Source organism: Aythya ferina (genome assembly GCF_964211825.1).
Source record: "Aythya ferina genome assembly, chromosome: 18".
NCBI classification, from domain to species: domain Eukaryota; kingdom Metazoa; phylum Chordata; class Aves; order Anseriformes; family Anatidae; genus Aythya; species Aythya ferina.
The window spans coordinates 5,226,729-5,240,383 of NC_140317.1; the positions used below are offsets into that span (position 1 = coordinate 5,226,729).

At 40.7% G+C, this 13,655-nt stretch overlaps 1 protein-coding gene across 2 annotated transcripts in view; it reads left to right on the forward strand.

Moving 5' to 3' along the window:
• Nucleotides 1-13,655, forward strand: part of SEC14L1 (SEC14 like lipid binding 1) — a 46,494-nt gene that overhangs the window by 2,710 nt on the left and 30,129 nt on the right. The gene's annotated exons all lie outside the window — the stretch shown is intronic.

The following is a 13,655-nucleotide window of genomic DNA, read 5'->3' on the forward strand; positions in this document are numbered from 1 at the left end:
CGGAAGTGATCTGCAGTCGCAGGGCAAAAAAAGGATTAAATTGCTCTGCGTGAAATCCTTCCATTTCTTTTTATCATATTCCTGAAGCTGTGTCCAGGATTATGCATGCAGGTCTTGCTCTTGCAAACACGTCAAGGCAGAGGGCGGTTATTTTCATAAGTGGTGGAGAATCTGACTGTGATATGTGGAAGGTCTTTTAATGCACTACTACATTTTGACGATTAAACTAGAGGTTTTTTAAATTTAAATTTGATTGTGTATGCAACTCTTTAGCCTTCAGTGAAATATACTGGCTCTTGTTCTTACACCAGAGAAGAAATGATTTCCTTGAAAAAAAATCTCTAGTTGTTTGCTGAGCTGAGGAGTCCTTAGCTTGCTGTTGAAGGCAAAATTTCTTTTAAGCTATTTCTTCAAGGATGCTTTGAATTCAAGTGCTGACATCAGGATTTTTTGCAATGCTTTATTGGGTGTAATGGGAAACACTTCAGACTATTGGTATTAAGTTTGAGCTCTCAAACTCTTCTGTATCTTGGGCATAATAAAATTTCCAAAGTAATTTTTAATGAATATTTAACCTGTTCTTACATTAAAGCTTTTTTTCCCCTTCTGTAAAAAGAAAGAGGCTCTACTACATATGCAACTAGGAGAAAATGGTAGTTGAAAAATAACAACAGTGAACTAAGAGGAGAAGAATGTTTATAAAAAGAAAGTCAGCTGAACAGGATGCTTTCCGAGACAATTCATATTAGTGGTAGTACATATGATTTATTTCTTACGCCAGGGCAGTGAGTTATCACTTGAACTTGTTCAGAGTGTGATCGCTAAATGAACATGCCTCTTCTGTTGCTTCTGTTACATTACTGTTTTTAAAAACATGCAGTAATCTATTCCTGTTGGTAATCTGTCCAAACTGTTAATGTTTCTTCCGAAGTATGTAGAGGAGTGTCACTGTGAGCCAATTTTTTTCAAGAATATAAACAGTATCTGATAGCTTGACATTTTTTGTTACTATTTTCCTTTGGTTGAATCGTGATTGCATAATTTGATCAAATATTTCTGGAAGGAGTGTTCACGTCAACTTCTGTGATTGCTAAAGTGGAAGTATTATATTGCATAGTCTCAGCAGCAAAGTGCTGTGATGTTATTTTAACTGTTCCAGCAGCTCGACTTAAATGAGGAACAAATGCTGGCGTGTACCAAGCCTGAATTTAAGGCACCCAGCAAATGACTTTAACAGTATGTTTGATTTTTCTGTTGCTATCATTTATTTGCCCCCAAGCCTTTCAGAGAATGTCTCTTCAAATAGAGGTTTAAACTCACCCCAAGATGCTCAGCTGTTAGGCTTTTTCTTTTCTTCCTCCTACAGAGGAAACCTTTGCTCAGTGTGGCATCAGTGTTCGTTATGCCGAGTTGTCTAACAAAGGTCACTGTTTCTGGCTTGACTTGTGTTGTGTGGGATGTTATCTTGGTCTTAAAATTTTTAAAAGTACTCAGCAACTTACCTGCAAAATCCTTCCTCCTTACCTGAGAGTTCCTGCAGCTGGAGAGGTAGTTCAGTTGATGCAGTAGCTGGAAATGAGTATCACCAGTGCTAGCAAAGCCCCTGTGGACCTTGAAGACTTCCTGGATGATGCATCTTCCAGTTCTATGGATTGGAACCAATGAAGTCAAACTAATACCCGGTTTTCAGCTAGAGAAGCAAGCATGAAATTGTTGCTTTCCCCAGACAACCAAGGGAATGCCACTTTCGGAATGGGTCATTTACACTACAAGCTTCCTATTTGCCCACTTTTCCCATCCTGGGCTTCAAAGAAGTGCTTGAAGGAGAGTAAAGTGCAATCAGCATTCCTTTCACACAGCTCTAGTGTGTTTTGAGAGAGCTTTGTGAAGCTCTGTGGAGGGTGAGTGCCGCTATATTAAGACAAAAACTGGTTTTGATTCCACTTTGACCTGAACCGAGACTGACAAGTGTTTCGCAGAAAATTATGATATAAAGACTTAAAAATAGATGCAGTAGAAATTTTTTCTTTTTAAGTTGATGCTGAAAATGGTTTCTCTATATGCTCTTCCACTGAAATCCAAAAATGAGCTTATTGAACCGTAACGCATCCCTGACAATGTACTTCAAGGCACAAACCTTGTCTATCAAGTCTGAAACAGAACTTGTGAAGCGCTGTTGTAGGGAGTGAGTTGGGAGATTTGTTGCTGCATGCTTTGTGCCTTCCTTTAATATTGAAGCAAGCTACATAAAACCTAATGTAAGCTTGAAGGCAATTAATTTTTACCGATGAGTTGTGTGGTTTCAGATAGTATCTAACTTGCTTTGAAAACAGTAAGGGCTGGATGCAAATATTTTAAGTTATCTCCTGAACTTGGAAAGAGGCTGGAATTATAGTCTAGGAGTTATCACACTGTAGTCTGGTATGCCTAATGCAGGTGATATGCCTTCACTGAGTGGCTGCACTTTGTGACGTGATGGATTTGGGGCAGTTCTGTGGTATATCTGTCATAACTTATTGAAAATTGCGTGTATACATACATTTATAGAAAGAGAAACTTGTCCAGATGTTTATCAGACTGAATAGAATCTCAGCTTATTTTTCCTCCTGCTCATATTGAAATTTACTAATGCTGAAAGTAGTTGAAATGTGGAGAAATGACTGTTTACTGAGACTCTTGTCAAGTTACCACAGTTAAAAAATATTGGGGGGAAAAAACTAAGAAACTGCTTTTATAAAACTCTTAAAGACGAGATGCAATTTTTAATGCTAGCTTTAAGAACTTTGCATTTAAAGTAATATGGTGACTTAGCCGAATAAATAGTTCTTCATGTTAGAAGGCAGTTAAGAATTTGAATCTTGAAGCCTTTTTAACTGTGTGTGAAGCTAAAATTATCTTTAAAGACTCACAGCTTGTTTTCAGTCTGACGTGCATTAGATAATTCCCTTTGAGTTTAATAATAATTTTAGATAACGAATAATCAGCTATTATGGCATTCCAAAGGTGGAGCATATGCAAGTGGCAAAAAAAAAAAAGTAAGATTTTGAAAACAATACATCAAATGTCCTGAGACCAGAGGGTTTTTTTGGGAGCATCTGGAAGCTCTGGAAAATCTATTATGGCTAATCTAGAAGCTGTCTTATTTGCAGCCATGGATTACTTGCTTTTGGAAGTAAGTGTGAATAGTACCATGGCTAAACACAGCAAACGTGCTTTAAACCTGTCCTGTTATGTTAGTCAATTTAAAGTGTGTTTTAAGAGCTTATAGCTCTGTGAAAACTGAGATTTTTCAGATCTCTCTGTTACAGGAGATGGACTATCAAAGGTAGTTTGCTGTCTTTTTGAATATCTGAAATAACATTTCCACCCCGTTAAAGTGCCTGGTATCTGTCAGCCTCCACTGGAGCCAGTGAGGAGAAGCCTGTAGGTAAACTGGTCATCGATGTCAGGAGCTTGTTGTGGAAATACCTTTAAATTTTATTTTAAAATAAGCAATGCAAGATTTATTGATATTTTTGAGGCTGAAACCTTTTCCCCCTCCAAGCTGCATGTTTTCATTAAAATCCTGTAAAAAATTGATCACTTTTTTCCTTTGTTCTACTAGAATAGCTCAAGTAGCTAAAGCATGAATCTATCTTAAGTGTAACATGTGGTGCCCTTTTGCTTATTGGGTAATATTAATGGTTTAAATTTGCTGCTTTGAGACAACAGGCTGACTGGATTTCTTTGGTTATACAGGACTGAAAAAAGCACTACATTTAAGATAAATCTCCATGAGTTAAAGTATCTCTAAATTACAGGAAAGTAATAAGATTCTAGATGGCATAAATACACTTCAATGATAGAGTGCATCAGAAAAAAAATTGTCTGTTTTCAGATTGACAAAGCAAAGTATAATCCCTTGATCTGGATTGTAATGAGATTCCTGATCAGGCACCACATCATTTTAAAGCTTATTATTTTAAAATGGCATTAAAAAATAACTATATATCAAGCGAAGTGCCACACCTGCTCATAAATTCCTAGTTTTTTTCTTCCTTTTAGTCTTTTTCTTGGAAAAATGCGTTCTGCTTACGTGAAGAGGGGAGGGGCTGACAGGCCCACGAGAAAAAGGAAGCTAGGAAGAAAGCCATTCTCAAGTACTTCTGAAAACACTAAGTAAGCTTTAAAAATATAGAGAAGTATTTTATTTCCCCGTTGCGTTCTTGATGATTCGTCTTCGATGCTTGAAGCCTGGGGAAGGGAACAAGCTCGGTGCCCTCTACTGAAAAGGCTCAGCTGTTTTCCCTCCCATTGTTTGATTCCCAGGCTCTCATCTACTTTGCTTCCTGTCTTTGTTGAAAATTCAGGCTTATTTACTGTTGGAAACACATTACGAAAAGAGCTGTGGAACAGCACCTTGTATGGATTTTCTTGTTTTGGAATAAGTGTCTGCAGCTTAACTGCTGTTTTATGTCATTGTTGATGGTCTCTTGTGTTAGCACGCGCTGCAAGAACAAATGAATTTTTGGCCACTTGTTTGGAATGAGCTGTAGTTAACAAACATAGGAGTTAAGCAAAGCGCTGGGGAGAAATATTGACTTGAGCAGCCTGCTTACTGTGCACTTTGCATATTATTTCATGGCATGCTTAGATATTTCCATGGCTAGCTGTTTCCTGTTTTTGTGGGCAAACACATGACCTGCCTGTAGTTGATGGCTGCAGTTCTTTTCTTCACCAAATGCTTTTAGTCAGTTTTTTGACAAGTCTTTTACGCTTTAAAAGCTAAAACACCACTTCTGTTAAGCTCTGAAAGGTGTCAATGGAAGAAAAAATATGTATGAAAACGGGTCCTGTTGCTTTGTTCTGAAAGCACTCCAAGTATTTCACCCTTTGCAGGTTTTTTTATCACCGAGACGGGAGTGAAATGCTGCTCTAGGATCTGTTAAGCAACCAACTGAAATCTTGAGTCAAAAATATCCGTTGGGAACCTGGCAGAAAGGAAGTGGTTAACGCGTTCTGCAGAGTCCTAGACACCCATGGTATTACAGTTATGATCTGGAAAACGTTGAGCTTCATGCTCGTAATTTAATGTGTGGTTAGCCATTAAGAAACACACGTAAAAGCTTTTGAAACCCTGTGGGACAGAGATATTGTATATTGCTTTTTCTTGTTGATTCTAAAAACACGTCCAATGAGGAACCTGGGGTTATTTAGAGACCAAAGGCTTCAGCTTCAGACGTAGCATGAGATGTTTCCGTATGGTGTGGCCAGTTACGTGCGCCTCCAGCTTGAATAATCTGTGCTTCCTCTTCCTGGGGAGCTCTTACTGCTGTGAACTGAAGGAGCTGCAGACAGAAGATGGGAGCTCAGATGCTTCTAAGAAACAAGTTCAGGATGAAAGAGGGCATAGGAGAGCCTGAAGTTTTGGAGACAACCCCAGATGACTTTCCCCAACTCATATTTGATCTGAGTCCAGATCTTGGAACACAGAATTTAGGGATATTCGTTGTGATTCTTTGTAAACAAGATGTTTTTGCTTTGCACTTGCTTTGAATTCATTAAGTTTCAGGAAGGAGATGTGATCTTTAAACTCTTCTGTTCTGAATATAGAATGAACCTTCTGAGAATTTGCAAGGAAATCTGTTAATTAGCTCAAGTTAAAATTAATTACAGGTTAGTCTTAAATGGTCTGTATTCTCCCCAGTGAACTCATCTTCAAGTTTTTCATGTAGCTTAAAATTACTGTGTATATATTTTAAATGAAGAATTAGACTGTCAAGCTGAATTGCTAGCTCTTTTTATCTCATTTTTGTATGTAGTTGAGACAGGTAAGGTTAGCAGCTCAGGTAAAATGTTAAGCAGGGCCTATTACAGGTAATTTAATCCTTCTGCTTTCTCATAGTCTATTTGCATGCCACTTGTTTCTGTTGTAATGTCAGTGATGTTTGAGATGAGTCACGTCAATAACTCACTGGTAGAAGAGATGGTGGCAGCGTCGGTGCAAAGCCTGTCTTGGAAGGGCTGTCTGGCATCACCTGGGCTCTGCTGCAGTGTGGAGCAATGTTGCCAAAAGGCAAGCAAGCACAAGCCATCGAAAGCTGAGATCAGGTCCTGAGCTCGTGGCTTCTCTCTGTGTCACTTTTGGTCAAGTTATACTGATTTCAGCCCAGTTTGTAGAGGTTTTCAGCCCGTGCTTCATGGGTTCTCTTTTTTAAGGGCCAGAGGAAGCTAACAAAATGTGTGGCTTCCCAGTACAGCTCAGTGTACCCTGTGTTCTTGTTGCTGTCTTACAAAGACACTGCAGTTTGTTGGCAAGCCAGTTCAGGGAGGTAGGTTGGTCAAAAGCCATCCTGGGGGGGGAAAACCAAATAAATGTTGACTGCCTGCTTGCCTCAGCTGCCTCACTTCAGGCTGATGAGCACCCCTGTGGGAGCAGGTGCTCATCCCCTCCTGCACTGCTGGTGAGATGATGGCAGCTGGCCACAAGAAAGAAAGAGCAGGAGCGAGTCAGCACGGCGTTTGTCAGCGCATGTTGCACTGCAGGAGCCCCTGGTTCCACGGGGAATAATTAGGGCTCTGTGGTTGGAGAAACGCAGAAACTGACTGCTGTAACAGTAAATGGGAGGGCATTAGAAACTGGATTCAGCACTCCTGGGACCTGCTGCTATTGAGCAGCGCAGGGTATTTGCACATTGTGCTTAACAGCTTGCAAATATCGATTTTTGTGAGTTGGTGTAAATGGGAATCTGCCCTTATCTTAAGAAAATAAAATGAAGGTGTTATTTTGTATGATGTAATGCGCAAGCTTGCAGTCTCACTGGGTTGTCTTCTGTGTTTTGTATTCATGACTTGAACATTGTGTCTTGGATTCCTCTTGGGTTGGGCTTTATGGTAACTAGGTGTGGAATGTGTGAATCAGTAAACATGAAAATAAAAATATCAGTCTGTTGGCTCCTAACAGCTCTACTTCTGAGGATAGCACAGGAATTGTGGGAGAGGGCAAAGGGAAGCTACCTTCTTGCATTAAAATGAATGTTTCAGCTGGCTTAATTATTTCTTAATTATATACGTTTGGCTTCTCTAAAATTAGCATTTCAAGACTTTGTCATGATCAGACTTATAAAGTTAGCCCCCCAGATCTATTTTTTAAATTTCCTGTTGGATAATTACAACAGTGTTCTGATTCTGACATTGTTTGGAGTCTCAGCATTTGAGTACAGGAGTTTTCTTGGAGTACATGCAGATCGTTCTGTGTAACCGTTTGAAATATATATTGCAAAATTCTCTTAACATCTTGGCCTCTCTAACCAGTACCTTTGTCTTGCCTGCTGCTGCTGGAATATTAGATTGCTTTGAGCCTAATAGATATCATTTTGTGAAAATGAGTATTTCTGTGGTGATGGTGAGGATGGTAACGTGTCATTTATATTTGTTTATGCCACAGCAGAAAGGGAACAATTAGTTTCCTGATGAGAGCACTTCCTTCCTTGGGTATATTGTGTGTTTTCAGTTAGTGCAAAATGCGGGTGCCATAACCATTAGTCCAGTTTGGGAACAGCAGTCAGCGGAATCCGTTCCAGAGGACATTTTGCTGGCTATTTCATTCAGCGTGTAAATTGTACTTCTTAATTTGCAAAACTCTCTCTTTGCTGCGCAATTCATTGGCCTGTGGATAAATTCTTCATTACTGAACTCATGGCTCTATGAAATTACTTATTTCTATTGAAGTGTTTCATGGTCTGCGTGGTGCAGCTACTGATGCCGTAATGAACAGGATTTAATGCAATTTCACTCGAGCTTGGTTGTTGTGTTGACTGAACTGATTCCTGCTTTTGTTTGCCTGCCTTTCCTTGCTGTAAAGGAGGGTAAAGAACAAAGAAGCGATTGTTTGTATCTAGGGTTTTAAGAACCTTTTAGAAAAGAAACAAAGGAATCTCGACTGTTTTTTATGTTAATTGACTTGTCTTTTGAAGCTAGTGATATTCTTCTCTTTATTTTAGCGGTAAGCAGACCTGGGGCATACAAGCTGCACCTCCTTTACCTGCCAGTGCATTGCTATTACCTGGTTCTCGGTATCCTGGTGATCTGTTTGGATGTGGGGAAAAGAATTGCATGCTGTCTCTTAATGAGCACCACGGTTCTGAATTGTACCGGGAGGCCCAGCTAGCTAGTGTGCTGTGTGGCTGGCAGTGGCCAGTGGCTCTCCCCCTTCAGGGGAGGAAATACGAGCGAGCTGATCGTGGTAATGCACCTCTCTGATGCTCTTTCAACCCATGGTGGTGTGTCCGGACAGCCCTTCTGGTCCAGAGTGCACCCGTGGTGTGTGATAGCACCGTATGTGGTTGGCTTCCCAGGCCTGCCCAATTCCTTTCTGGAACTAAGCGAGCTCCCTGACATGACACCCTGCAGCAGGAGCCTGTGCTTCATGACACATCCTGTCAAGAGAGATATCCTTTATCCAGAGCCTGGCTCGGTTTCACACCACCTGCTCCCTGTATTGGAAGAGACAGTGCAACCCTCTCACATTCTTCATGCTGCTTGCTCAGTTATAGATCCGTGTGTTGCCTCCCTCAGCCCTGCAATTCTTCTTTTCCATGCTGGTGAGTCCTCGGCTCTTTAATAGTTTGATTCCCTAGGTGGAACTGCTCTTGTTCTGTGCTGTTGATCTTCTGCCATCACCTTCAAACCTTTTTGAGCTGTCTGCTACATCAGACACGTATGTAAGGCTAAGATCTATATTTTATTCAATTTTATTTAACTTCCTAGCTTAAGCTATTTTTTTCCAGGCCCCAGACCCTATCTTGTGCACTTGGCTGACATTACCTTGACATCAATGAATACTCAAGATGCAATTGATGCACTTGATAGACTACAGCTGCGTTTTACCTGGCAGCGGATATTTTGCTGGCCCACAGGCCAGACCCAGACATTTGAGCCACACAACTTATCTTGAATTCTACCTTCTTGGCAAAGATTTCCTTCCTGTGCTGGTTGTGCTCCTGGTAGAGTGAAATCACTGGTGCAGTAGTTAGAGACCGCTTGCCTCTGGGCCAAATTAAAACCTGGTGGGTGCAGTCTGAGACAATGAAGTCAAACCTGTTCGGCTGAGCCTTCCTGGGGCGGCAGGGAAGGGGGGTGTTGATCTGCATGGAGATCAGGAGACTTTGTTCTTTGTGCAGTACAAGCCTTTAACCTTTCAGCTAATGCTTTAATGAGGAATTCTGAGCTTATCCTGTAACGATGTTGTAGTCATCCTTTCCTCCCCCACTATTAAATTATATTTTGTCTATGCAGCAATAATTTTATTTAAGAAAAACACATTCCAGATGTTCAACGTGTTTTAATAGGACTGCTTGTTGAAAGTGTTTGTGATTTTTTAAGACCAAAAAAGCATCGAATACCAATTTTAGCTTTTATAAAGGCAAGACTTAAGCATGGAACAATCAGCAAGGAATATTTGACAGATCCAAAAATAGATCCTCAATGGACACAGTAGAATTGCAGCAGAATTTTAAAGCAGAACTGACTGCAGAGGATCCAGGCCTGCAGGATGATGTTAACTGGGAAGGAATGGAGAAACTAAATACCAAGATCTGCTCTCAGTGTATCAGCGTGGCAGAACCCCGCGCGCTTCTGAGATGCCTGTTGGCAAGGCTGAACATAGTTGTCGTTGTTCAGCTGCTGTAAGATGTGTAATGATTATTTGCAAGCAAGAGTAGGACAAGCTTTTAATGGTTTACAGTCCTTCAGTATGCGTCTCTTAATCTCAAAGAGATGTTTCTGTGTTGTTTAAGGGTTTATATATTGCCATTGTTGCAGAGAAAGGGGAAGTGCTTGAGAATAGCTCACATTCCCCAGTAATCACATGTTGGTCGCCAAGCATTTAAGCTTTCGCTGGCCTCTTGCCAGCTCTTCTGTGATGCTTTTTTGGAGGTCAGCCTCTCCTCTGGAGTACTTTAACCTTGAACCAAAACAGTCGTGTCCTGTGTGACTGGGGTCAGAAGCCAAGTTTCCTCTCCTAGAAACCAGTGGAGCTGATTCTAATTGCAAGGCACATTCTGTCAAACCAAGTGATGTGCTCACAGCTACGTGGCTTCTGAGCCAGAACTGATTTCCATCTGTCTTGCTTGGAACATGAGCAGTGCAAAGACTCATTTTCTGTGTAAAATAGTTCTGCGCGTACATTTAATACAAATAAAAGGAAATTGCAAGTTAATCTGATGTCATTCTTACCCCGACCTTAGTTGTCGTAGTGGGGGTATACTAAAGAGCAACGTACACCAGTATGGCTGTAAGGTCTGTCCTTGATGTTCCACCTTCAGCCTAGACCACAGCAGTGTCCGTTTTTCTTTGTTTTTCATTCCAACCAACATTTTAATACTGGTTTCCCCATCACAAGCCAGCCTAACCTGAGTGGTGAGGCTTTCCTAGCGTATTCCAGAGGAAAGGAAGATGAAAATTACTTGATTTACATGCAGCCTGTTGGCGTTTTCTGTTCTTAATTATTTTTTTCTAGATGAAGTGCTACTTGCCCAACTTCTCTTTTTCTAGCTTCTTGTTTTAGAGATTCATGTCTCAATATTGTGCAGAGGCTATCATTGGAGTTGTAAGCTGTTAGCCTCACTGTTCAGCGGAGTGGCGCTGTGCCCTGGGCTCTCTGGACTTATTGAAGGGAGGAAAAGAATGAATGATCCTCTTGTGAGCATCTCTGGAGCAAGCAGGTGTAACTCCTAACTTCTTGTAGTGGCTATCCAGTTTCTCCTTAGGTCCTACCCCAGTCATCCATCTGGTCTCTGAAGATGGGCATTCAGACTCCCGTACAGAGAAGTGAGTATTGCACAGTGTCAGGGGTGCAAATGTATTCGAGCAAACCACAAATGACTCGTATCTGTTTTAAAGAAACCACTCTTCAATTAAAGTACTGTTGAGGCATGCCTGTGGTTGTTAAAGGTCATTTTTTAGCAGATAAGAGACAGAATGCTAGCTCTTGTGTCAGGGTCAGATTCATTTTCCCCAAACTGTTTTTTTTGCTTGCTGAATCAGTGTACCTTTACTGCCAAAAGCTTGAATAAAGCTGCATTAAATCATTGACATGTTTATTTTGTAGAAGAAGGAAGAAGACTGTCTCTGCATGTAGCAGAATGGTTCTGAGGTCGTTAAGAGCCAGTTCCCTCTTGTCTTATTCCACACAGCTGTACAGAAGAATCACGCTGCTCTAATGCTGCTGGTAAAGCTTCTCTGTGGGACCACTTCTCTGAAACGAAAATGACCAGCTAATGAATAGTAGCCGTGCAGGAATGGGAATCAAACAGTATCCATGCACGTATTGAGAGGGTTAAATGCTAAACCGTACAGAAAGAGCCCGTGTGGGTGGCTTGACTGGTCACATCACCCTCGAGAACAGAGGTTTTCTGTGTCTGGCTGTTGCTTGTGGTGCAGGAAGGCAGAGGCTCTGCTCGCTGCCGTACGTGGGTTCCCGCAGTTGCATAACTCAACGGTGAATTACCAGTAAAATTCCACTGACCCAGAAGATTGCTTCATAGCCTGTTTTGAATCTCCTGCTTTATTTATGAGGTCTAAATTATTTTAATGAAATATTAAAATATTAAACTAACTTTATTCATGCTTGGAAACACAGGATGCCAAAGCTGATTCACTTGCTCTGTAGCCTACACGTCCACTACAGAGGAAGCTTACTGCAGGCCTTCCTGAGCCCCTTAACTTTGTTTCTGCTTTCTGCATTTTATGCCCTATGCTGCTTCTGGTTTGAGGCAGGCTTAAGCAAATATGTGATATTTTTTTTAGTATAATTCAAATTTGTCAAGAAGGCTTTATGAATATGTATTATGGAGTTGTAAGCTCAGAGTTTTATTGATATTTGCAGTTGCAGGGGCTATCTAAATGGAGCATCCTTTTAACAAGCTGCCCATGAAAACCTTTTCTTTTATGGTTTGTATGCTGTTAGAAAAATGAATTCTTCACTGGTTCTTCATGTAGAATACAAACTAAAACTGTAAACTTTTTAAATTCCTACAAGGAAATGGGAGTTTTTCTGAAATGTGTTTCTATCTTCCTGAGGTTTGGTTTGATGTTTTCTGTAACTTTTAATAGTAGTAGAAGGTAGGTAGTTCTAAATCCTGTTAATGAAAGTGATACCAATAAGCATAATCCTATCTAGTCAGCGCATGTTTAGGATGAACTTCTCAGAAATCAATCTCTGCAACGCGTTCCTAGGGGCATATTTACTGCAAGCAGTGTACTGTGAGTGACTAATGGCTTTTGCAGTAGGCATATTTTGATTTCAGTTGGACTCTTGCTATCCCAGCATGGTGGCCTCAAAGGAAACAACTTCAACCACACATAAGACAAACCTTTTTAAGATGGGTACATACTTTTTGGAGCCTGATGCAGGTGATGTGATGAGATTCCTTATTGATCTGTCCAGTTTTTGTGATTGCTTTTACAAATGATCTGGAAGATACAATAAAGAGGATGCTTGCTAAGTTTCCAGGCATCACTATAACATATTTGAGTGCGTTGCACCTTAGACTGAAAGCCAGTTCCCAAGATCTAGCCTGCTGGGTGGTTATTAGGGCTGTTTAAACTGCCAAGCTCTGTGTTTGTCTGTATTTAGAATGTACTTAAAGGCAATGGTGACCAACGTGGTAACCATGGCAATGCTGCTTGAGCTGAGGAGGTGAACAGAAATGCCTGTTTGTGTTAGTTTATTCCACTCGCTTGAGTGCTTTGTAGCAGTGTTACCACATGAAAGGTCCTCTTGGCAGAAATCTGGGGTAGTGTGCGATATGTGCTGTGTAAGCAGCACACCGAGCTCTTCGGAACGCCATTTTATTTATAATATTTCAGTGCTGTTTCCTAATAATTTTTATGGTTTCTGCTGTGTATAAGCTATTGTTACACCTGAAATTTAACGTGGAGCTGTTCCTTTCACTCTGCAGAAACCTTCAGAGACATAAAATAGGTGTGAAGTGTCCTGGGCTGTGTCTACAGAGCTGTGCTGAGATAAGCGCTGATACCTCCTGTTACGTGTAACTGCTTTGTTCCTTGTGGAAAGGCTACAAGGGCTCTTCTGAAAGGTGGTTGTGATTCCACTGTGTACATCCCCTGTATGTTTGTATGACGGGTGGTAAGTGCTGTTGGGAACGATGGTGATCCGAAAGCAAACAAAGAATTACCTCTAGATTTTTATATTCTCAAGCAGAGTATCTTATTTGAGCAAAAGCGCAGGAATAGCTTCTGTGCTGTTTCTGTCTGACTCCAGAGAGATTTTAAATTTATTGTTGCTTCCAGTTAAATCAAATCCCTTCATTTAATATTATAGAGGAGCTACTGAAATTGAGTTTACTCTGTGCTGGTTTGTTTTGTCAAGTTCGTGAACAATGCCTTCATTGCTTTCAGATACTTTCAACTTGGTTTCAGGAATTTGTGGAATGGATGTGAAGGTCAGAAGCTTTCTTGCTGTTTTTGATTTTTAAGCAGCAAATGTCTTTGCCTGCTTTGCATGTGGCAGGCCTCTTAAACCTTCTTAGTAGAACAAGTAGGTATTGTTTATTCTCTGACATCCGCAGGATTATTTTAGAAGCTTTTCATTGGATCTGTTCATGTTGTCTAGGGGTAGGATATATTTGAAACCTGCAGGAAGCATGACTGGT